Source organism: Lithobates pipiens, unplaced genomic scaffold (assembly GCF_037356315.1).
Source record: "Lithobates pipiens isolate NorthernLeopardFrog02 unplaced genomic scaffold, aLitPip1_a1.2 Scaffold_8, whole genome shotgun sequence".
Taxonomy (NCBI): Eukaryota; Metazoa; Chordata; class Amphibia; order Anura; family Ranidae; genus Lithobates; species Lithobates pipiens.
Window position 1 is genome coordinate 386,876,820 of NW_027507903.1, and position 22,077 is coordinate 386,898,896.

At 45.0% G+C, this 22,077-nt stretch overlaps 1 protein-coding gene across 4 annotated transcripts in view; it reads right to left on the reverse strand.

Moving 5' to 3' along the window:
• SKP1 (S-phase kinase associated protein 1) overlaps positions 1-22,077 on the reverse strand; it is a 295,730-nt gene that overhangs the window by 272,907 nt on the left and 746 nt on the right. The gene's annotated exons all lie outside the window — the stretch shown is intronic.

Consider the following 22,077-nt stretch of genomic DNA (forward strand, 5'->3'; position numbering starts at 1 on the left):
TTCATACACCTTCACACCCCTTATGCCACTGCCTGCTCTGTAACTGACCCTGGCTTGTTATTTGACCACTCTTATGCCTGCCGATTCTGTACATATCTCTGCCTGATCTGGAACTGACCTTGGACTGTTTGACCACGATATTTGCCTGCCTCTTGGACTGATCTTGTATTCTGCAACTGGACTAGTGGGATTCAACACGGGGTCTCACATATGTGAGGGGCTCCAGTATAGTTTTTCTGGAAGAAGAAAACAATTTTCTTTGTTTTCTTATTCCTAGATTAGGGTCTGGAGACTCGGAGGCTTCAAAGAGATTTGGGAGGGAGAAGCCTCTACCCCCATCCCCATTCTGTCCTGAACGAGGCTCTACTTCTGTCTGCTGCCTGTAGGACTTACTGCCATCATGCTGCACTGACCACACCACAAGGACCTGCCTACTACCAGGACCAATATTTTTGGCACTGCTGGCATATCTGCACTGACCCTGGACTGTAATATGGACAGTATCCCTGCCTGCTGCCTAAAAAACTGTGTTCGCTGTTGCTGACCAAGTCCCTGCCTGCTGCCTGGACCAGTGATATCCTCCTGTGGACAACTGCGCTTCTAAAACCACAGGTAATCTTTTCTTTACCCTTTGCTCAGCATAATGTATTTGGGGGTGTAATTCTTGGTATGTGCAGGCTATGTGTCCCTGGAACGCCGACGGTGTTTCTTGCATGTTGCGCCTCTGTATGTGGTCAGGCTGTGTAAACGTCTCACACATGTGGTATTGCCATACTCAGGAGGAGTAGTAGGATGTATTTTGGGGTGTTATTTTTGCTATGTAAATGCTATGCGTTGGAAATATCTTATAAACGGACAACTTTGTGTAAAAAAAAAAAAAATGCGTTTTCATTTTTTTTTCCACATTTTCCGAAAACTTCTGGAAAAAAATAAAATTAAACCATTGAAAAGACTCATTATGCCTCATAGATTATACGTTGGGGTGTTAGCTTTCCAAAATGGGGTCATTTTCTGGACGTTTCCATTGCCCTGGTGTTCCAGGGCCTTCAAAACTAATAGGTGGTTGAGAAATGAAATGTGTAATTTATGCTCCTAGAATGCCTGAAGGTGCTACTTCAAAATTAGGCCTCTGTATGTGGTCAGGCTGTGCGAAAGTCTCACACATGTGGTATCGTTATACTCAGGAGGAGTAGGAGAATGTATTTTGGGGTGTTATTTGTGGTATGCACATTCCATGTGGGAAAAATAAGCTATTACAATGAACATTTTGTGAAAAATAAATAAATAAATCGTAATTTTGCAAAGAATTGTGGGAAAAAATGACAACTTAAAATAACTAACCATGCCTCTTACTAAATACATTGGAACGTCTACTTTCCAAAAAGGGGTCATTTGGGAGGCCTTAGTACATCAGATGTGATCTTCTTTTGCAAATCTTTATGATTTGCACCATAGCTTGTAGACTCTATAAATTTCACACATATAATATGCAAAAATTTGGGTTATTTTTACCAAAGATGTGTAGTAGTATAAATTGTGGCCAAAATTTATGAAGAAAAATTGCTAATTTGCTAAATTTTGTCACAGAAACGAAGAAAAATTCATTTTTTTTCAAAATTTTCGGTCTTTTTTCATTTATAGCGCAGAAAATAAAAAACCGAGAGGTGATCAAATACCATCAAAAGAAAGCTCTATTGGTATGAACAAAAGGAAGAAAAAAATCATTTGGTTACAGTGTTGCATGACTGAGTAATTGTCATTCAAAATGTGAGAGCACTGAAAGCTGAAAATTGGTCTGGGACTGAGGGGGGTTTAAGTGCCCAGTAAGCAAGTGGTTAATCACCTCTTATCAAAAGTGAATACATTCAGTTCCTATAATCTTTCCTCATAGCTGAGTTCCTCCATGCCGCTTATCAGTTTGGTTGCCCTTCTCTGCACTTTCTCCAGTTCACCAATATCCTTTTTGAGAACTGGTGCCTAAAACTGAACTGCATATTCCAGATGAGGTCTTACTAATGATTTGAACAGGAGCAAAATGATATCTCTCTCTGGAGTCCATACCTCTCTTAATACAGGAAAGGACTTTGCACGCTTTGGAAACTGCAGCTTGGCATTGCATGTCATTATTGAGCTTATGATATACCAAAACCCCCAGATCCTTCTCCACTATGGATTCCCCCAGTTGTAGAGGCCTGAAATTGGGCATAGGGCACCGCCTCGGAGGATACCATCCTCCCTAGAAGACTCATACAGAGCCGAATGGAGGGTTGTCTGATGCACTTGATTCTTCAGGGCGTAGATCCTTGAGGGTGGTATGAGTACTCTTGCTTGGGCCGTATCGAGTATCAGACCTAAATACTTGAGACCTTGAGCTGGTTTTGAGGCCGACACTTCAGTATTTCTGATCCAGCCTAAGCTTTTCAAATACTGTATCGTGCATTATGTTCTATTCTAGAGGCTCTAATGAGTGATCTGAGCAGGAGGTCATCCAGATACCCAAGCACCAGGATCCCTTGGGCCCATAAATATCCAGTACTGGTGATAGGACCTTTGTGAACACCCGGGGAGCTGTAGCAAGCCTAAAGTGTAGAGCCACAAACAGAAAATGGTGTTCCTCTGATGAGGCTGAAAGATAGGTACGTGTAAAATACATGTCTTTATATCGATGGAGGCAAAAAAAAAAAAAAAGTCTCCGGAGCAAGGCTATAACTGAGCAGAAAGACTCCATTCGGAATGTCTGGATTAGTAGAAGCCGGTTCAGGAATGGGCCTTGTGACCCAGTTTAGTTTTTAAACCGTAAAACAGGTTCGCTCATTCGGATACAGGGACCTGTACTATCACTCAATGATGCACTAAATGATGTAGTGCCTGAAGCAAGAAGTCCTTTTTTGGAGGATCAGAGGGAACGCTGGATCTTAAAAACCTGAGGGGGAATGCCCCCCCCCCCCCGCAACTCCAGCTTGTAACCCATGGGATATAATTGAGGTGAGCCACTCGTCCTGAATTATTGTTCTCAAAATGTTTGAAAAGTCCAGCAGCCTTCCTCCCACTCAATAGAGTGGGGGAGTCTCCTCAAAAGGAGGGCTTGATACCGTTTAGAATTTTGGACCCAGGGCTTTTTCTGGCCTTGCGACTTGCCCCCAGCTCTAGCACCCTGTTGGCGTAGGAACTGCCTTGGCACTGAGACATTTGAGGAAGCAGTCCCTGAACTTTTAAATGAGGGACGCCTAGTGCTTTTATTCACAGGAAGTAGAGAACTCTTCCCTCCGGAAATCTATTGGATATGATTTGTCCAAATGATCAAATAAAACGTTCCCCCTGAAAAGGGGAAACCTGCCAATAACTTCACAAGGAAGCTCGGCTGACCAATTCTTAAGCCACAAAAGTCTGCACATATGTAGTCAAGAGAGCCAAATGGAAAACCTGCTGTAGTGAATCCTTTTAAGGCGTCAACAGAAAAACAGCGCTCGAGGAATAATCGGTCTCATCTTCAGGCTGCAACAGCTAGCTGAACTGGCCAAACAGGGAAGCCTTTAATAATCACTCCAATTTCTTGTCAACAGGGTCTTTCAAGTCCTGGGCGTTATCTACCAGACAAGTTAAAGGGGTTGTAAAGGTAAATGTTTTTTCACCTTAATGCATTCTATGAATTAAGGTGAAAACACATCTGACACTGCCTGCGCCCCCAGGTTTTACTTACCTCACCCCTCGAAAGTCCCACGCTCGTCCCCCGACGTCCTTTCCACCGTTCAGCCTGGCCACCGATTGGCTGGAGTGGATGGATGGAAAGCAGCGCAGCCATTTGCTCGCGCTGCTGTCAATCACATCCACTGACGCGGAGCGCCGGGGCCGTGTGATACAGCGAGCGGCTATAGCCGCCGGCTGTATCACGGGAGCGCGCCCGCAGATGCTTCTCACCACGCGAGGGAGCTCGCATGAATGTGAGAAGCACCTGCGGGAGGAAGCCGAGACAGCCGCAGAGGGACCTCTGGGCCACTCTGTGCAAAACAAGCTGCACAGTGGAGGTAACTATAACATGTTTGTTATAATAAATAAAATAAAATAAAAAAAAAAACAAACACACTTTATAATCCCTTTAAGTTCTTGTTTAAAAAGAAAGACTGCTGCATCTACAGCAGGCATGCTGCCCTTTAACCACTTCCCGACCAGCGCACGACGATGTACGTTGACAGAATGGCACGGGCAGGCATATTGGCGTACATGTACGTCCAATATTCGCTCCCGCGCTGGTCGGGACCCCCGTGAGTCCGGTCGCGGGACCCACGGACTCGATCGCCGCGGGCATCCCCGCTATAGTCTCACGGAGCGGCCGAATGGAGGAAATGCTGTATAAACAACATTTTTCCATTCTGCCTAGCAACTAGTGACGCTGATCTCTGCTCCATGTGATTGGAGCAGAGATCATTGTACACTAAATGAAAGCCCAACCCCCCCCCACAGTTAGTAACACACCCCTAGGAACACTTAACCCCTACACTGCCACCCACTGGTTAACCCTTTCACTGCCAGCGTCATTTACACAGGAATCACTGCATTTATATAGCAATGACAATGGTCCCAAAAATGTGTCAAAAATGTCCGATGGGTCCCCCACAATGTCGCAGTCACAATAAAAATCGCAGATCGCCGCCATTACTAGTAAAAAAAAAAAAAAAAAAATTAATAAAAATGCTATAAAACTATCCCTATTTTGTAAACGCTATAACTTTTGCGCAAACCAATCAATAAATCGCTTATTGCGATTTTTTTTACCAAAAATATGTAGAAGAATACGTATCGGCCTAAACTGAGGGAAAAAAATTTTTTTTATATATTTTTGGGGGATATTTAATTATTACAAAAAGTAAAAAATAATGCGTTTTTTTCAAAATTATCGCTCTATTTTTGTTTATAGCGCAAAAAATAAAAACCGCAGGGGTGATCAAATACCAAAAGAAAGCTCTATTTGTGGGGAAAAAAAAAAAAAAAAAAAAAAAAGGACGTTAATTTTGTTTGGGAGCCACGTCGCATGACCGCGCAATTGTCAGTTAAAGCGACGCAGTGCCGAATCGCAAAAAGTGGTCTGGTCTTTGACCAGCAAATTGGTCCGGTCTGAAAGTGGTTAAACAAACCTTTCAGCCGTGGGATATAAAAAGGGAAAACTTCTTAAGAGGAACAAAGTTCTGTCAGGATGTTCCCAATCAGCATACACGGCCTGTTCCAAGAGGACCAGGGGGGGGGGCTCAGTTAACTTAAAGCCGAGGTCCACCCTAAAAAAGGACCTTACGCTCATTGGAATCCTCCCCCCCTCCGGGGCCACAATTGGCACCTTTCAGGGGGGAGGGGGGGTGCAGGTACCTGTATAGTACAGGTATCTGCACCCACTTCCGGCGTAGATTCTGCAGAAGGTACGCCCCTTTCCGAAAGTCCCCCCTCTGCCTGCTGGGAAACACACGGATCCCAGAGACAGCGGGGACCATCCTTATTGCGCAGCGCGACTAACGCATGCGCAGTAGGGAACCGAAGCCAAAAGGCTCCACTTCCCGATTCCCATAACCAAGATGGCGGCAGCAGCACCCGAGAGACGATCGAGAGATCGGCTTCGGGTGACGACATCGCGGGTGCGCTAGGCGGGTAAGTGTCACTATTTTAAAAGTCAGCAGCTGCGGTATTTGTAGCTGCTGGCTTTTAAAAAATAAAAAAAACGCCGGACTCCCGCTTTAAAGGCAGAATCATCCAATTCAGTTAGAGGCAGACTTGAACTGGATATCTTGTTCAGATTGCTCGGAAACAGACTCATCCGCCAAGCCCTCCACAAAATTCTGAGCTCTTCCATCCCATTCCTGTCCCAACTAGAAGGCTCCAGGGAGGTGGGATCTGTCATGCTTCTTGCCCCCCCATGGGGTGGAGGCCATCATGCCAGCAATCCTGTGCTCTAACCCGGCTAGGGCAGAGGACAGTTCTTCCTTGGTGATAAAGAGTGAGGCAGCAGCATTGACTGTAGGCACAATACCAAATAGGCGCAGCGGATCAGATTGCCTGGAAGCCTCTGGTCCTTCAGGGGATCCAACACTAGGGATATGACTAGGTTCATCAGGAACTACTGATGACATAGGTGTGCCCTTCCCAGTAGCGTTAGTCCTGCTCCTCTTTTTTGAAGACATTTACTAGCCACAAAAAAAAAAAAAAAAAAAAAAAAAAAGTATCTAGGTGTAGTATTAAACACCTCAGAAGGGAGAACCTTTAATAGGGCTCACCAAGCAACAATCCTGCCAAGCATCTTTAGCCTGCTAAACACCACTTGGTGACTCCCGTGAATCGGGTAAGGAGAAATGAACCGCTGCAAGTGCCTATTCAGAGTCTGCTCTGTGTCCCACAGCTGCCTCCTGGAAGCACCGCATGTTTGGCATATATAGCTTAAATAAACTGGCTGTGCGCCGAATCGTTCAGAGCATGCGTGCACAGTCCCAGCAAATGGGCATGGCTGTATATGCGTATGGCATGAATCTTTATATGCCCAGATAAAGGCTACTGCCAAGTCCTGCGGCACTCTTGCGAATGCACGTGGGCCATGGCCGCCAAACTGCTGACCACAGTGGCACTCTTGCGGACGCACATACGCCCTGGGGAACCAAGGCAAAATGGTGCACCGTCAGGCACCATCATGCAAGAAACAGCCAGACACAAGCAACAAGGGTACCCTTTTCAAACACCCACAGCTAGCCCAAAACTCCCCTGTATGGTCACCGCACAAAGGTGTCCAGCCTTTAGCTAGCTTGACTGTTACACCCCACAACAACAATAAAAAAATAAAAAAAATAAAGGGGTTTCGCTTATCCATCCAGGGGCAGGTCAGCTTAGAAACGAAGAAACCAATTTTCACCCTTCACGGCGGGTTCCTGTCACTTGAGGACCTTCAAGGACTGGGTACCCTTTCCATGTTCAGGGTCCACTCCCTTGGACTTGTAAAGTATGCTTCAGAAATGCTGTGGTGTCCAGGATTCTACTTCGTAGGGTCCAACGCTCAGAAGCTGCATTACAGGCAAAACCTTGCAGGATCTTGAGTCTTCTTTGCAAGACTCGGGTACCATTTATCTAAGTATTTAAAGTCTGTGTCAAATGGATCTGATCGCTCAAACCCTTGGATTCATTTAAGAAGAGTTTGTGGGACTAGAGATTTGGAGCTCAAAAAAAAAAAAAAAAATCCACCATGCAAACACTGGAAAAAAAAAAAAAAAAAAAAACCTTCCTGTATGGGAGGGAGATATATAGGGGATTACTTCCTGTCCAAAGACATTTGGTATACTAGTTTCCATTCACCTGGAGATGACGTATAACCCAGCAGGTAGTGAATATTAGCCTCTGTGTCCCATGGTGAAAAAAATCCAACATGCAAAAATCCCACGTGGTTTGATTTGGGCGTTCCTCAGGACCCCAAAAAATGTAAGTTGACACACAATCACTGATGTGACAATACCACCACCTGTAAAGATGTGAGCTTACCAAATAGCTCAGACCCAAAAGAACCTACATTCTATGAGTCAATAGAGCTTGGAAGTGTCAGCTGGCAACATAGGATGCAATATCTGGAACTGTGTCCCCAAACCTTTCAAAAAAGGTCTGTCTCCACACAGGGGTTAAATTTCAACCGATATAATGGAAAAGGATAGAGAAGACCAAATAGCATAATTCCATATGACAACGAAAAGTTTATTAAAAAGTAACACTGTTACATTTTAAAAGTGTTTCAAGCACTTGTAAAATAATTTTGGCAGCAGTGGAGTCCTCCCGACGCATTTCATCTCAGTAGACTTTGTCTGGGGTGTTCCTCCACTGCAGCCTTACTCACATTTATAGAAATATTAGACCCCTCTAATGAGAATCCAGCTGATGGTGTCACCGTTTCATTGTGTTGCCTACTTCTGGGTAACGCCAAAATGGCCGACCGCCTCAATATCATGTTACATCCAGAATGCGCAGGAACATCCGGTCGTTATGCGTTCCATGCCTCTATACAAATGTATCTGTTTGTGTTAGCTGCTCAACTTTACCCATTTGAAATCTTTTAGGCAGCGCAGTGCTCTTTTGAGTGTATATTTAAGCATCTCTCCAGACCTAAACCCTATTGAGCATCCTTAAACATAAAGTGGAGGAGAGCAAGGTCACCAACTCCAGGATGTTGTCATGGAAGAGGACTCCAGTGGGTAAACCATTTTAAATTAATATTGGTTATCCCCAACATGTATAACACCGGATTCATTTATTCAGTGTAATCTTGTTTTTCTTTTAACAGACCATCATCTCTGAAGAAGACCCCCTTTGGGGTTGAAACGCGTTAGTTTTATGCTCTCACTGTTATCTACCCATACAGTGTAACATAGCTGTGTGTTAGTTTACTTCCATGTGACATTATATGTACTTTATATACATGATTTTGTCTGTTATTCAAGTGTTCAGGTGAAGCTCATGTTTGTTTTTACCAATTAATATTAAAATACCTTTTATACTACTCCTACTGGCTTCTATTACTGTCTCTTGCTGCCTAAAAACCCCGTTTGTGGGGGAACTAGTTCTATTTGTATCTACTTGGGGTGAGCAGCACCCTCCTAGCTCTTTACAGCACTGTGTTCTTCTTTGATTGCCAACCCGTGAAGCTCTGGTGAACGCCATGCCCAAGAGGGTTATGGCAGTGCTGCAAGATAATGATGGCCACACAAAATATTTACACTTTGGGCCCAATTTGGACATTTAGGGGTGTACTCGCTTTTGTTGCCAGCAGTTTAGACATTAAGGGCTGTGTTTTATTTTGAGGGGATGACAAATTTACACCGTTATACAAGCTGTACACTCACTACTTTACATTGTAGCAAAGTGTAATTTCACTTTTGTGGGGAAAAAAAAAAAAATATTATAATTCAATTTCAAAGTATAAATGAACTCCTTATAGTAACGATTATCTGCTCTTCGTACTATTTTAATTTTTTTTTAACCCATTATGACAGTTGATACAAAAAAAAAAAAAAAAAAAAAAAACACACATGCTGCTGCTACTAAACATCTTAGGCCTGGTTCACACCTATGCATTTTTTTGCAGAACAGTAGTACAGTTCATTTAACGTGGTTTCCTATGGGACACGTTCACATCTATGCTTTTTTTCCAGCCGTTGCGTATTTGGAAATGGTCAATGATTTTATTTTATTTTTTAAGCAAAACTAAACTTTTTTGGTTCAATAGATTTCAATGGAGAAGCTACAGAAAGCCAAGTAGTGCATTTTTGCACAACACATTGGCCCAAACATAAAACAAAATTGCAAATGGCAGGAAAAAATTGCATGTGCAAAAAAATAAAAAATGCACAGCAAAAAGCAATGCAGAAATGGAACAAAGGCAAACTGCATAGGTGTGAACCAAGCATGTAACGATTTTCGGACGAGAATATAAAAAAAATAAAAAAAATAAAATAAACCCCTTGTCTGACTTATCGGTATTTCTAGTAACCTTCCAGGTCGGCACACCTGAGAGATGAGGGCTCCTCCCTACAGGAAACACAATCACTTGACAGCTTTGTTATAAGTCCCCACCCTTCCCCTTGATTCTCAGTATCTAATAAATTAATCCTGAACTCGTTTACAAGGAGCATTGCTCTACATAGGCGTTTAGCTTATCTTTTTCCTCCACATAGGGCAGGTTTGAAGAAATACTGTTACCGGTAAGTAACATAGGTTTTCTTCTATCACCTTCCAGGACCGCACACCTGAGAGGATAATGAAGTAAACACAGGCCTACCTTCAGTGCCCGTTCACACAGGGGCGACGCGACTTGCCCCTGCTTTCTCAGCCCAGGACGTTACTAGAGACCTGGTTGAAAGAACTTTAACTTTTGCTGATGCTGGAACTCCAGAACTCTCATATGCTACAGAGATGGCTTCTCTGATCCACCTAGAAACTGAGGCTTTGGAAACCTAAAGCCCCTTCCTAGACCCAGCATATAGAACTAGCAGGTGGTTGGACCTCCTAAAACTCTTCGTTCTTTCTAGATAGACAAGGAGACATATCTAGACAATGGAACTTCTCTCATTTTTTGGTTTATCACAGAAGGACAGCAATGTTAGGTCTTGCATCCTATGAAATAAAGATGCTACCTTTGGTAGATATAAGGGATCTACCCGAAGAGTGACCCTATCTGGCTGTACCAATAGTAAAGGTTCCTTCATGGACTGTCCTTGCAGGTCCCCGACCCTCCTGGCCATAGTAACTGCTAACAAAAAATGATAACTTTAAAAGGTTAGAAACGTAAAGGGAACCTCTTATGTAGGATCAAAAGGATGTTTAGATAACACCTCTAATACCCTCGTTAAGTCCCATGGGGGGAAACAACTTTTGGCGACAGGGGAAATCTTTTCCCTGGCCAACAGAAAACGTTTCATGAGGTTTTCTTTTGCCAACCTTGTATCAAGGTGTAAACCGAGGGGGGCGCTATCTGAGCCTGCAAGGGTGCTGATCAATAGGCCTAGGTCTACTCCGCCCTGGAGAAACGCCAGGATAACTGGAACAGTGGTGGTTATCTGCCTCTCTTTACCCCAGGAACATAAGGTCTTCCACACTTTAGAATAAATGTTTTTAGTCACTGGTTTTCTACTCAGGAGGAGGACATTTATTACAGCCTCTGAGCAACCCTTGCTCTTTAGGATCTGGCACTCACTAACCATGTTGTCAGCTGGAAAAATTCCTGCCTTGGGTGTAGTACTGGACCCTGCCTGCCTGAGAAGGTCCAGCCTGTTCGGGAGCTTCAGTGGCTCTGCCATCGAACTTAGGTTTGCGAACAAAGCTCTCCTTGGCCACCAGGGTGCCATCACAATGAGTTGGCCAGGGGACTGGCTTAGCTTCTGAAGAACTCGCAGGATCAGTGCTCAAGGTGGGAAGGCGTATGCTAGTTTTTAATGCCAGGTCTTAGTCACAGCATCTAGTCCTTCTGACTCCTCTTTGAACTCCCTGTAGTTGGACAACATCCAACCTAGTGAGCTGTTCCATTGGCCTCTTTCCCCAGGTGGGCTCCCCACCCCCAGGAACTGGCATCAGTGGCAACTTCGATTTTTGGGGACTGTCCACCACTCCAGGGAAGACAGGACCTGAGGAGTTAGTAATATATCCTGATCCAAGGACTTCTTTTTGTCCCATGAAGACAGAAGGAAGAAGTGAAGGTCTCTTGAGTGGAGTTGTGCTCAGACTGGTATGCTTGCCGACATCAGACCTAGAGTTCTTAACACCTCCCTTCCCTTCTGGAGCGTGATGGGGTCTTTATCAAATCCACTACCGAGGAAGCTAGTTTTGCCACCTTGTCTTTTGACAAGAAGAGCTTCTGCAGCCTGGTGTCCACCCTGTAACCAAGAAAGGTCTTGACCTGTTCTGGTTTGAGGGAGGATTTTTCCATGTTCCATCCAGCCCAGGTTTTTTTTTTTTAGAACCGACATAGCTTTGTTGGCGTCTGACCTGAGTGGCTGATGGTCCCCAGATCAGTAGATCATCCAGGTATGGAATCAAGGATACACCCTGGAGATGTAGGAAGACTATTGTTTCAGCTAGGATCTTTGTAAAAATCCTTGGGCTGGCTGTTAGGCCAAAAGGGAAGGGTCACAAACTGCCAGTGAAAAATCTCTCCTTCGACTGCTACTGTAAACCTCAGGAATGCCTGATGATCCACATGAATTGGAACATGCAGGTAGGAATCCCTGAGGTTCAGTCGTCATGAAGGCCTCCTTCATGAGGTTTTTTCATATGGAGTAGATACACTACATAGTAAAACACTTAGTATTCCAGATACCTGTTCAGGTTTTTTTTTTCCCCAAGATACCTTTTCAGGTCATCTCCTTACACCCAAGCCTTAATCCAAACAGCTCTCCTAGCCGTGTTGATTAATGCGGCCGTCTTAGCCGAGGCTCTTGCTGACTCGACTGCAGCGTCTGCAATATAAGCTACAGCTTTACCTATCACTGACAGGGAGTCCAGGACCTCACCCATTTCGGGTTCCTCCAACCAGAAATCTGCATTCCTGGCTATGCAGGCTGCTGCTAAGGCTGAACACATGGCTGATGTATTAGCCCCCCAAGCTTTTCTGAGAAGGGATTCTGCTCTACGATCCATCAGATCCTTTATACTGCCTGTGTCCTCAAAAGAGGGTCAGACAGCTTGGCGACTTGAGACAGGGCGGCATTCAATCTTGGGAGCTTAAAAAAAAAAAAAAAAAAAAAAAAAAAGTCTCTTCATCAGTCTGATAAAAGTTTTGTCTGATAATTTTCCTTTCAGGCTCCCGCCATTCCTGTAGAACAAGATCCTTCAGGGATTGATGGAGTGGGAACACCCTGGATTGAGCCTTGCCCAGCCCTCTGTATACCTTGTCTTGTGCCGAGGTCACCCAAGGGGCTTCTGGAATCTCCTCAGTAGCATATATTGCCTGTAGGAGCCTGTCCAGATCCTCTATGGTAAAGAGGTGTCTCCTTAACTCTTCTCCAGTTTGACTAAATATGTCAGGGTCCAGCTCCCCATCTGAGCTGTGTTCAGATCTAGCCTGGCTTTCCATATCTCCCCTATTCTACTCTTCCTCAGCTATCTGGGCAAGAGGGAGTGACTGCGAGGGTAGGAGAAAGGCACTAGGTCCCCCTCCAGAGAGGCTTTCCAGGGAGGATGTTCCCTCTCTAGGGGTGAGCTCCTCTGTCTCAGAGCCCTGGGCTGTTGACTGCCCAGTGGCCTCACGGAAGGCTTTAATTGTTGCTAGCATTTCCATTTGCATAGATGAGAGAAATTTTCATCAATGCTAAAGCTTCTTTTCCTGCTAATTTATTTATACATTTATAGCAGAAGGGCTTTGAGTGGGACTTGGGGAGTTTGTCCTTACAATACCCACACTTTGAGGAGCTATGCCCTGTAGCAGCAGGAAGGTTATCTGGGGCCTCCTGGGGGACTCTAAGATAAGAGACATGGTATAACGTGTCTTCCCCCAAACTGCGGGCTTGTACTGGGGAGGGAGGAAGGGTAAGGTAAAGTCCAGCCTGTTCTACTTCCCGGATTCTTAACACCAAGATTCTGGGATTCCTTAACCCCTTCCCTTTCTAAGGGAGTTGTACTCACCGGGCCCAAACCTGGATCTGCCTGCAGTAGTTTTCCCTTCCTCCTGTTCCACAAGGAGGTTAGCAGGGTCCAGGGCTGCTGGTACCGCTAGTGGGGCAAGTACAGCCAGCCGACCGACCGATTCTCACAGCCTTGCTCTGCTCTCCATGCCACTCTCCGCGCTTCTCCCGGCGTTCTTAATACTTCTGGGTTGCTCTGTGACGCGGCAATACATCAGAGTGAGGCTTGGAAGATATACGACTTCCTGAAACTTTTCTCGGCAACGAGAAGAGTGGCTGGAGGTGGAGATCATACAGCCCTAACGCTGCACACTCCCTGCGGCCAAAGCACTGGTACTAACTTGGGGGCGACCTGTGAAAGGACAAGCCTGCAGGTTAGTTCAGCCCTTCCTGGCTTCCCTAAAACCTGTCTCAACAGGGGACCATCAGACCCTACCCAGTCATTCAGTCTCACAAAAAATAAATAAATAAAATAAAAAAAACACCACACACATGCTGCTGTGTTTGGGAGAAACACAATCAATACTGAGGATCAAGGGAAAGGGTGAGGACTTATAACAAAGCTGTTAAATGATTGTGTTGCCTATAGGAAGGAGCCCTCATCTCTCAGGTGTGTTGACCTGGAAGGAAGGTGATAGGAGAAAATCTTTATGCATTTGCTGAATAAAAGCATGTCATTTAAAAATTTCTCTCGCTTTTAACATGGTTTTAAAATTAGAATTTTCCCATCACTGTGGTCAAAAACGAAAGTCTATTTTACCCCACTAACGATTATAAAAATCAATGAATGTTCTTAAAATTAACATTTGAAGGAAGACATTGTTTTTTGTATGGCCAGCATACGTGACAGCAGACACTGGTAGCTTTTCTCAAGCCACAAGGGGGTCTGTCAGTCATAATATTACCGTATTTATCGGCGCACACCACACACTTTTTCCCCCTTAAAATAAGGGGAAATCATGTGCGTAATACGGCCGATAAAGGCTGCCACCGAGGGGACGAGCGCTGCCGAAAGAGCCGTATTTCCTGTGTACTTGGCTCGCAGTCACTTTCAGTCCCTCCCCCTGGATATCTCCTAGCATTGACATCCTGGCATTGGACCGGCATTATGTCCATCATAGGATCCAGGCCAAGGGGCGAGACTGGGAGTGACGCCAAGACGAGTACACAGGAGATTTGGCTCTATTACGGCAGCACATGTTCCCTCCTTCCCCTCGGTGGCAGCCTATATTTTGGCAAGGCTGCAGATGGGCACAGATCAGGCTACACTGAAGCTGCAGATGGGCACTAATCAGGCTGCATTGATGCTCACTGACTTTAAAGGGGTTGTAAAGTAAAAATTTTTATTTTTTTAAAATAACAAACATGTCATACTTACCTCCACTGTGCAGCTCGTTTTGCACAGAGTGGCCCCGAACCTGCTCTTCTGGGGTCCCTGGGCGGCTGTCTCTGCTTGCTCCCGCAGGTGCTTCTCACGTTAATGCGAGCTCCCTCGCATTGGTGAGAAGCACTGCGGGCGCGCTCCCGTGATACAGCCGGCGGCTATAGCCGCTCGCTGTATCACAAGGCCCCGCCCCCCGGCGCGCTGCGTCATTGGATGTGATTGACAGCAGCGCGAGCCAATGGCTGCGCTGCTTTCAATCCATCCACTCCAGCCAATCAGCGGCCAGGCTGAACGGCGAAGAGGACGGCGGGGGCGAGCGCGGGATTTTCAAGGGGTCAGGTAAGTAAAACGGGGGGACTGGGGGCGCGGGCAGTGTGAGATGTTTTTTCACCTTAATGCATAGAATGCATTAAGGTGAAAAAACATTTACCTTTACAACCCCTTTAAATTTTACTTAAGTGGTTTATTTATTTATTTGTTTTTTTTTTCCTGAAACTTCCCTCTTAGAATGGGGTGTGTGTTATATACTGATAAATACAGTATGTAAAAAAAAAAAAAAAAGGTCTTTCATTTTTTTTTTGTTAAATAAAAAACTGGATCCCAGTCGATATTTACCAGATTCACCCTCTAATATAGTATATCTCTGTGTCATTCTCAGAGTTGATTAGAGCTTTTTTTTTTTCCACACACCACTTAAGCCCCGGACCATTTTCCAGCTAAAGGACCAGGCCTATTTTTGCGATTCGGCATCGCTTTAACTGACAATTGAGGTCATGCGATGTGGCTCCCAAACAAAATTGGGGTCCTTTTTTCTCCACGAATAGCGCTTTCTTTTGGTGGTATTTGATCACTCGCTGCGGTTTTTATTTTTTGCGCTATAAACAAAAATAGAGCGACAATTTTTTTTTTACTTCTGCTATAATATCCCCCAAAAAAAAATATATAAAAAACAAAAAAATTTTTTCCTCAGTTTAGGCCGATACGTATTCATCTAAATATTTTTGCCAAAAATCGCAATAAGCGTTTATTGATTGGGTTGCGCAAAAGCTATATAGTGTCTACAAAATAGGGGATAGTTTTATGGCATTTTTATAATTTTTTTTATTTATCTTTTTACTAGTAATTGCGGCAATCAGCGATTTTTATTGTGACTGCAACATTATGGCGGACACGGACCATTTTGACACGTTTTTGGGACCATTGGCATTAATACAGCGATCAGTGCTATTAAAAATGTACTGATTATTGTAAAAATGTCACTGACAGTGAAGGGGTTAACCACTAGGGGCAGTGTAGGAGTTAAGTTTGAGGTTTTTTTACTGTTGGGGGCTTGGAATGCAACATCACTGATCGTCTTTCCCTATAACAGGGAACAGACGATCAGTGACAGCCAAACTAGGAAGCACGAGGAGAGGTTTGTTTACACTTACCTCTCCTCGTTCTTCAGCTCTGTGACCCGATCACGGGACAGCGATCGGTTCTGAGGGGTGCCATGGCCATGGAGCTCAGGACCGGGTCGCAAGTGCGGCGGTGCGTGACTCACAGCTGGGCCCTTAAAGAGCAACGTACCTGTACATGCTTGTGCCCAGCCGTGCCATTCTGCCAACGTACATCGACATGAGGCGGCCCTTAAAGCGGTTCTTCACCCTAAAGGGGAAGTTGCGCTAATCTGATCCCTCCCCCACTCCGGTGCCACAATCGGCACCTTTCAGGGGGGAGGGGGGTGCAGTTACCTGGATAATCCAGGTATCTGCACCCACTTCCGGGCAGACCGCCACAGACGCCCCGCCCCACCCCCCGTTGTGTTCTGGGAAACACACAGTTCCCAGGACACAGCGGGGGACCAGAAGAGACGCGCATGTGCAGTAGGGAACCGGGCAGTGAAGCCGCGATGCTTCACTTCCCGATTCCCTGACAGAGGATGGCGGCGGGGGCAGCAGCGAGACGAGCGATCGCTCGTCATCTGCCGCCGACATCGCTGGACCCTGGGACAGGTAAGTAATTTTATTAAAAGTCAGCAGCTGCAATATTAGTAGCTGCTGGCTTTTAATATTTTTTTTGGTGCAGAACCACTTTAAGTGGTTAAACTTTACATATTAACTAAATTATACACACACTTGTAAGGTTCTTATCGGATTAATCGAAACAATCGTCCAACTAATCGATCATGAAAATAAGCATTAGTTGCAGCCCTAGCCTCAACTCTTACTTTTGGTAAAAGAATTAGAAAAATTACAACTCTGGGTATCATCACCAAGGGGGGACACACACACAAACACCCACTCTCTAATACAGCCAACACATACAATGAACAGTACGCTGCAATATATTGAACTATAACTTGAGTTTAGCTTGAGTTTCACTTCCCCTCAGTGCAGGAAGAGCTCAGCTCTGCCCCCTCCCTCTTGTCAATCATCTGGGACACGCAACAGGTCCCAGATGATTGCACGGCCACACGCACGTGGAGTGGGTGCCCGGCTGTGAATCCACAGCCTGGTGCCCACAGTTACAATGCCGGCGCTGCCAAACAGAGGGGGAGACTAGCGGGGCTTCGATCCTCCGCATCGCTGGACCCTGGGACAGGCAAGTGTCCGATTATTAAAAGTCAGTAGCTGCAGTATGTGTAGCTGCTGACTTGTTTTTTTGTTTTTTAAATGGGAACACCACTTTAAACCCTGATGGGTTTACTTTCTTTGTCTCCCTGCAAAGGTAAAGTATAATGGGCTACTATGCATTGCATAGTAGCCCATTATATCTCACTTACCTGCCACAGGAGCCAGCAATGTCACTGCTGTCCCCTGAATCATGGAGAGTCCATCTTCCGGGTAGTGCTGTTCCGGCCACTCACAGCGTCGGAGCAGCGATGACGTCACGCATGCGCACGGGAGCCGCCACTAATGGCATATTGCCGTTAGCAGCGGCATGCTCAGTGCACCTGCGTGCCGCTGTCTACGGCGCATGAGCCGTAGACAGTGGCATGTCTTTTTGTAAATATCTCCTAAACTGTGTAGGTTTAGGAGATATTTCTTGGACCTACAGGTAAGCCTTAAAGTGGAAGTAAACTCCCCTATGGTTTTCAGCCAAGGAAGCTGTCATCTTTGCCTCTGTTTAATCTTCAACTGCTATGGTGCTGCACATGTGATTCATTATGACACCAGCCATTGGATGGTTTGATAGTTTGACTGAGAGCACAGCCAATGTGCAGTTAGCATTCCCGGCATGCCTTTTTTTTTAACTGTTTAAATCTATGGGTTTACTTCCACTTTAAAGCGGTTGTAAACCCGCTGAATTTTAAGTTTTTTTTACTCACCTGCAAAGGAAAAGGCATAATGAGCTAGTATGCACCGCATACTAGTTCATTATGAAATACTTACCTTAGAACGAGGCCCCAACATCTGGCCCGATCCACGCCGAGGAAGCTGACATGTTCCCCCTGCATTTCTTCCGGGTATGGCGGCTCCGGTGCTGTGAGTGCCGGAGCCGCTATATCGTCACTCCCGCGCATGCGCACTGGAGATTTCTTCCTGCAGGGTCCGGAGTCTGCCGGGCTTCTAGCCGAGAATCCCCTGTGCGCATGTGCCGCTGCAGTCAGCGGCGCATTGCGAGGGGAATATTTCCTAAACCATATAGGTTTAGGAGATTTTTTTTTTTTTTTTTTTTTTTACCTACAGGTAAGCCTTATTATAGGCTTGCCTGTAGGTAAAAGTCAAAAAACTGACTTTACAACCACTTTAATCTAGGCTTACCTGTAGGTCAAAGTGGTTTGTAAGGGTTTACAACCACTTTAAGGACCGAGCCTCCTTTTTCAGACTCTACGTTTAAAACAGTTTTTTGCTAGAAAATTACTTAGAAAGACAAAAAAAAAAAAAAAAAAACACGTTTTGGGGTTCCAACACCCTAGAGAATAAAATGGCTGTCATTGCAATATTTTTAACACCGTATTTGCACAGGGGTCTTACAAGTGCACTTTTTTGGGAAATAATAAAAAAAATAAGACAACAGTAAAAATTAGCCCATTTTTTTTTTTTTTTTTTAATATATTGTGAAAGATAATGTTAGGCCGAGTAAATTGATATCCAACATGTCATGCTTCAAAATTGCACCCGCTCGTGGAATGGTGTCAAACTTTTACCCTCAAAAATCTTCATAAACGATATTTAAAATATTCTACAGGTTGCATGTTTTACGTTACAGAGGAGGTCTAGGGGTAGAATTATTGCTCTCCCTCTACCGATCGCGGTGATACCTCCCTCACGTGTGATTTGATTAACGTTTTCATATGCGGGCGCTACTCACATATGCAATTGCTTCTGCGCACGAGCTTGTCGATAGAAAAAATTTCAATTAAAAATGGGCCTTTAACCACTTCCCGACCAGCGCACGACGATGTACGTCGACAGAATGGCACGGGCAGGCATATTGGCGTACAGGTACGTCCAATATTCAATGCCACCCTGCCATCGGGAGTGCGCCGTCGGCGGCGCGCTCCCGCGCTGGTCGGGACCCCCGGACTCGATCGCCGCGATCGTCTCACGGAGCGGCCGAATGGAGGAAATGCCGAGTAAACAGCATTTCTCCATTCTGCCTAGCAACTAGTGACGCTGATCTCTGCTCCATGTGATTGGAGCAGAGATCAGTGTTCACTAAATGAAAGCCCAACCCCCCACAGTTAGTAACACCCCTAGGAACACTTAACCCCTACACTGCCACCCACTGGTTAACCCCTTCACTGCCAGTGTCATTTACACAGGAATCACTGCATTTATATAGCAGTGATTACTATATAAATGACAATGGTCCCAAAAATGTGTCAAAAATGTCCGATCAGTCCCCCACAATGTCGCAGTCACAATAAAAATCACTGATCGCCGCCATTACTAGTAAAAAAAATAAAAATAAAAAAATTGTTAATAAAAATGCTATAAAACTATCCCTATTTTGTAAACGCTATAACTTTTGCGCAAACCAATCAATAATCGCTTATTGCGATTTTTTTAACCAAAAATATGTAGAAGAATACGTATCGGCCTCAATTGAGGGAAAAAAAATGTTTTTTTATATATTTTTGGGGAATATTTATTATAAAAGGTAATAATGTGTTTTTTTTCCAAAATTGTAGCTCTATTTTTGTTTATAGCGAAAAAAATAAAAACCGCAGGCGTGATCAAATACCACCAAAAGAAAGCTCTATTTGTGGAAAAAAAAAGGACGTCAATTTTGTTTGGGAGCCACGTCGCACGACCGCGCAATTGTCAGTTAAAGCGACGCAGTGCCGAATCGCAAAAAGTGGGCTGGTCTTTGACCAGCAAAATGGTCCGGTCTGCAAGTGGTTAAGAGGCATGGGCGGAAGTGACGTTTTGACGTCGCTTACGCCCTGCTATAGTACAGAGATCGGTGGGTGCCATCTTAGCCTCACTCGTCTCCATACCACAGACAAGACAGTTCCTGATCGCCTCCGCCGCTACCGACGGTTCCAGCAAGCAGCGGAGGGCGTGGGGGTGGCACCTCCCCCGGTGAACTCGCCACAAAGACCACCATTATTGTACACATGACCGTTGCCTGACAAGACGGATATCTTGGTTGTGGCAGCAGCTGCTGCCGTTACCGAGATATCCCTCTTCATAAAAGGGACGTACATCGCCGTGCTCTGGTCGTAAAGTGGTTAAGACCCCTTTCACACTGAGGCCTCTCCTTCCACTCCAATGTGCAAGCCTGAGGGCTTTTAACACTGGCGCAGTGCACAGGCAGGACGTGAGAAAAAAAAAAAAAAAAAAAAGCAGCTTTTTTTGAGACACTTTAGGAGCCACTCCTAAAGCGCTCATGCCCATTGAAATCCATGGGCAGTGGCGTTTTTAACCCTTTTGCGGCCACTAGCAGGGGTTATAAAACACTGATAAAAATACCCAATACAAAGAATAGCCTTAAATGATACAGAGATTAACCAAACCTCCCTACATAAGTTTACATGCATATCTGCTGTCTTCAGCTCACTATAGTCTTTAGAAAGTGAACATTGCGTTAGAATTTTAACTTCCTCTGTCAGCAGTTGGAAGGGAGTCTTGGCATATACTGTGTGACAGCTGATTGGAGGAAAGACGAACACACATTGCCCCTCCACATAGGCAAAGGAAGCAAAAACATGTAGAGCTGTGCTCTCTGCTAATTTATAGCAACCTCCCAATGCTAATTTTCAGCTGCTTTTATCTCCCGTGTTGGGGAGCTTGTCAGAAGTTATCATGCTGATAACAGAGAAACGGGGCAGTACAAGGACATGCCACTTAGGGCTTTGGAAAGAGATAAGTAAATGCTATAGATAGTTGTGCCCAGGTCAAATTTTATGAATGGGGTTTACATCCACTTGCCTACCAGGCACGAACACCCCCTTCCTGCCCAAGCCATTTTTCAGCGCTGTCGCATTTTGAATGACAATTGCGTGGTCATGCAACGTTGTACCCAAATGAAATTTTCAAGTTGGGGGGAAGGGGGGAAGAGAGAGAGAGAGAGAGAGAGAGAGAGAGAGAGAGAGAGAGAGAGAGAGAGAGAGAGAGAGAGAGAGGAGAGAGAGAGAGAGAGAGAGAGAGAGAGAGAGAGAGAGAGAGAGAGAGAGAGAGAGAGAGAGAGAGAGAGAGAGAGAGAGAGAGAGAGAGAGAGAGAGAGAGAGAGAGAGAGAGAGAGAGAGAGAGAGAGAGAGAGAGAGAGAGAGAGAGAGAGAGAGAGAGAGAGAGAGAGAGAGAGAGAGAGAGAGAGAGAGAGAGAGAGAGAGAGAGAAAGAGAAAAAAAAAAAAAAAAATTATATATATACACAAAATTTTTCCTCAGTTTAGGCTGATATGTATTCGTCTGCATATTTTTAGAAAAAAAAAAAAAAAACCACACATACCCATCACAATAAGTGTATATAGATTGGTTTGCACAAAAGTTATAGCGTCCACAAAATTGGGGATAGATTATAGCATTTTTTTCTTTTCAAGTAATGGCGGGCAATCTGCGATTTTTAACATGACTGCGATATTGCAGAGGACATATCGGATACTTGACACATTTTTGGACCAGTCACATTTATACAGCGATCCGTGCTATGAAAAAACATTGATTACTGTGTAAATGTGGCTGGCAGGGAATGGGTTAACACTAGGGGGTGATCGAGGGGTTAAAAGTGTCCCCTGGGAGTGATTTTAACTGTGGGGGGGAGGGAAATGACTGGGGGAGGTGACCGATCGGTGTCCCTATGTACAAGGGACACACCATCGGTCTCCTCTCCTCTGACAGGGCGTGGAATCTGTGTTTTATACACACACAGATCCACGGTCCTGCTCAGTTACTGGGCAATCGCTACTGGTCCAGGAAGGAGATCACGCCATATGACGGCGGCCCAGAATGAGAGCTGCCTCGTCCCATCGTCATGACAATGGGCGGGCAGCTAGTGGTTAGAGCGGAGCTCCAGCTTGGGAAATAAAAAAAAATAAAAAATGTAAGCAGCTATAAACACCGTAGCTGCTAACTTTTAATATAAAGGCACTTACCTGTCCAGGGAACCTGTGATGTCTGCACCCAAAGCATTGCAAGTAA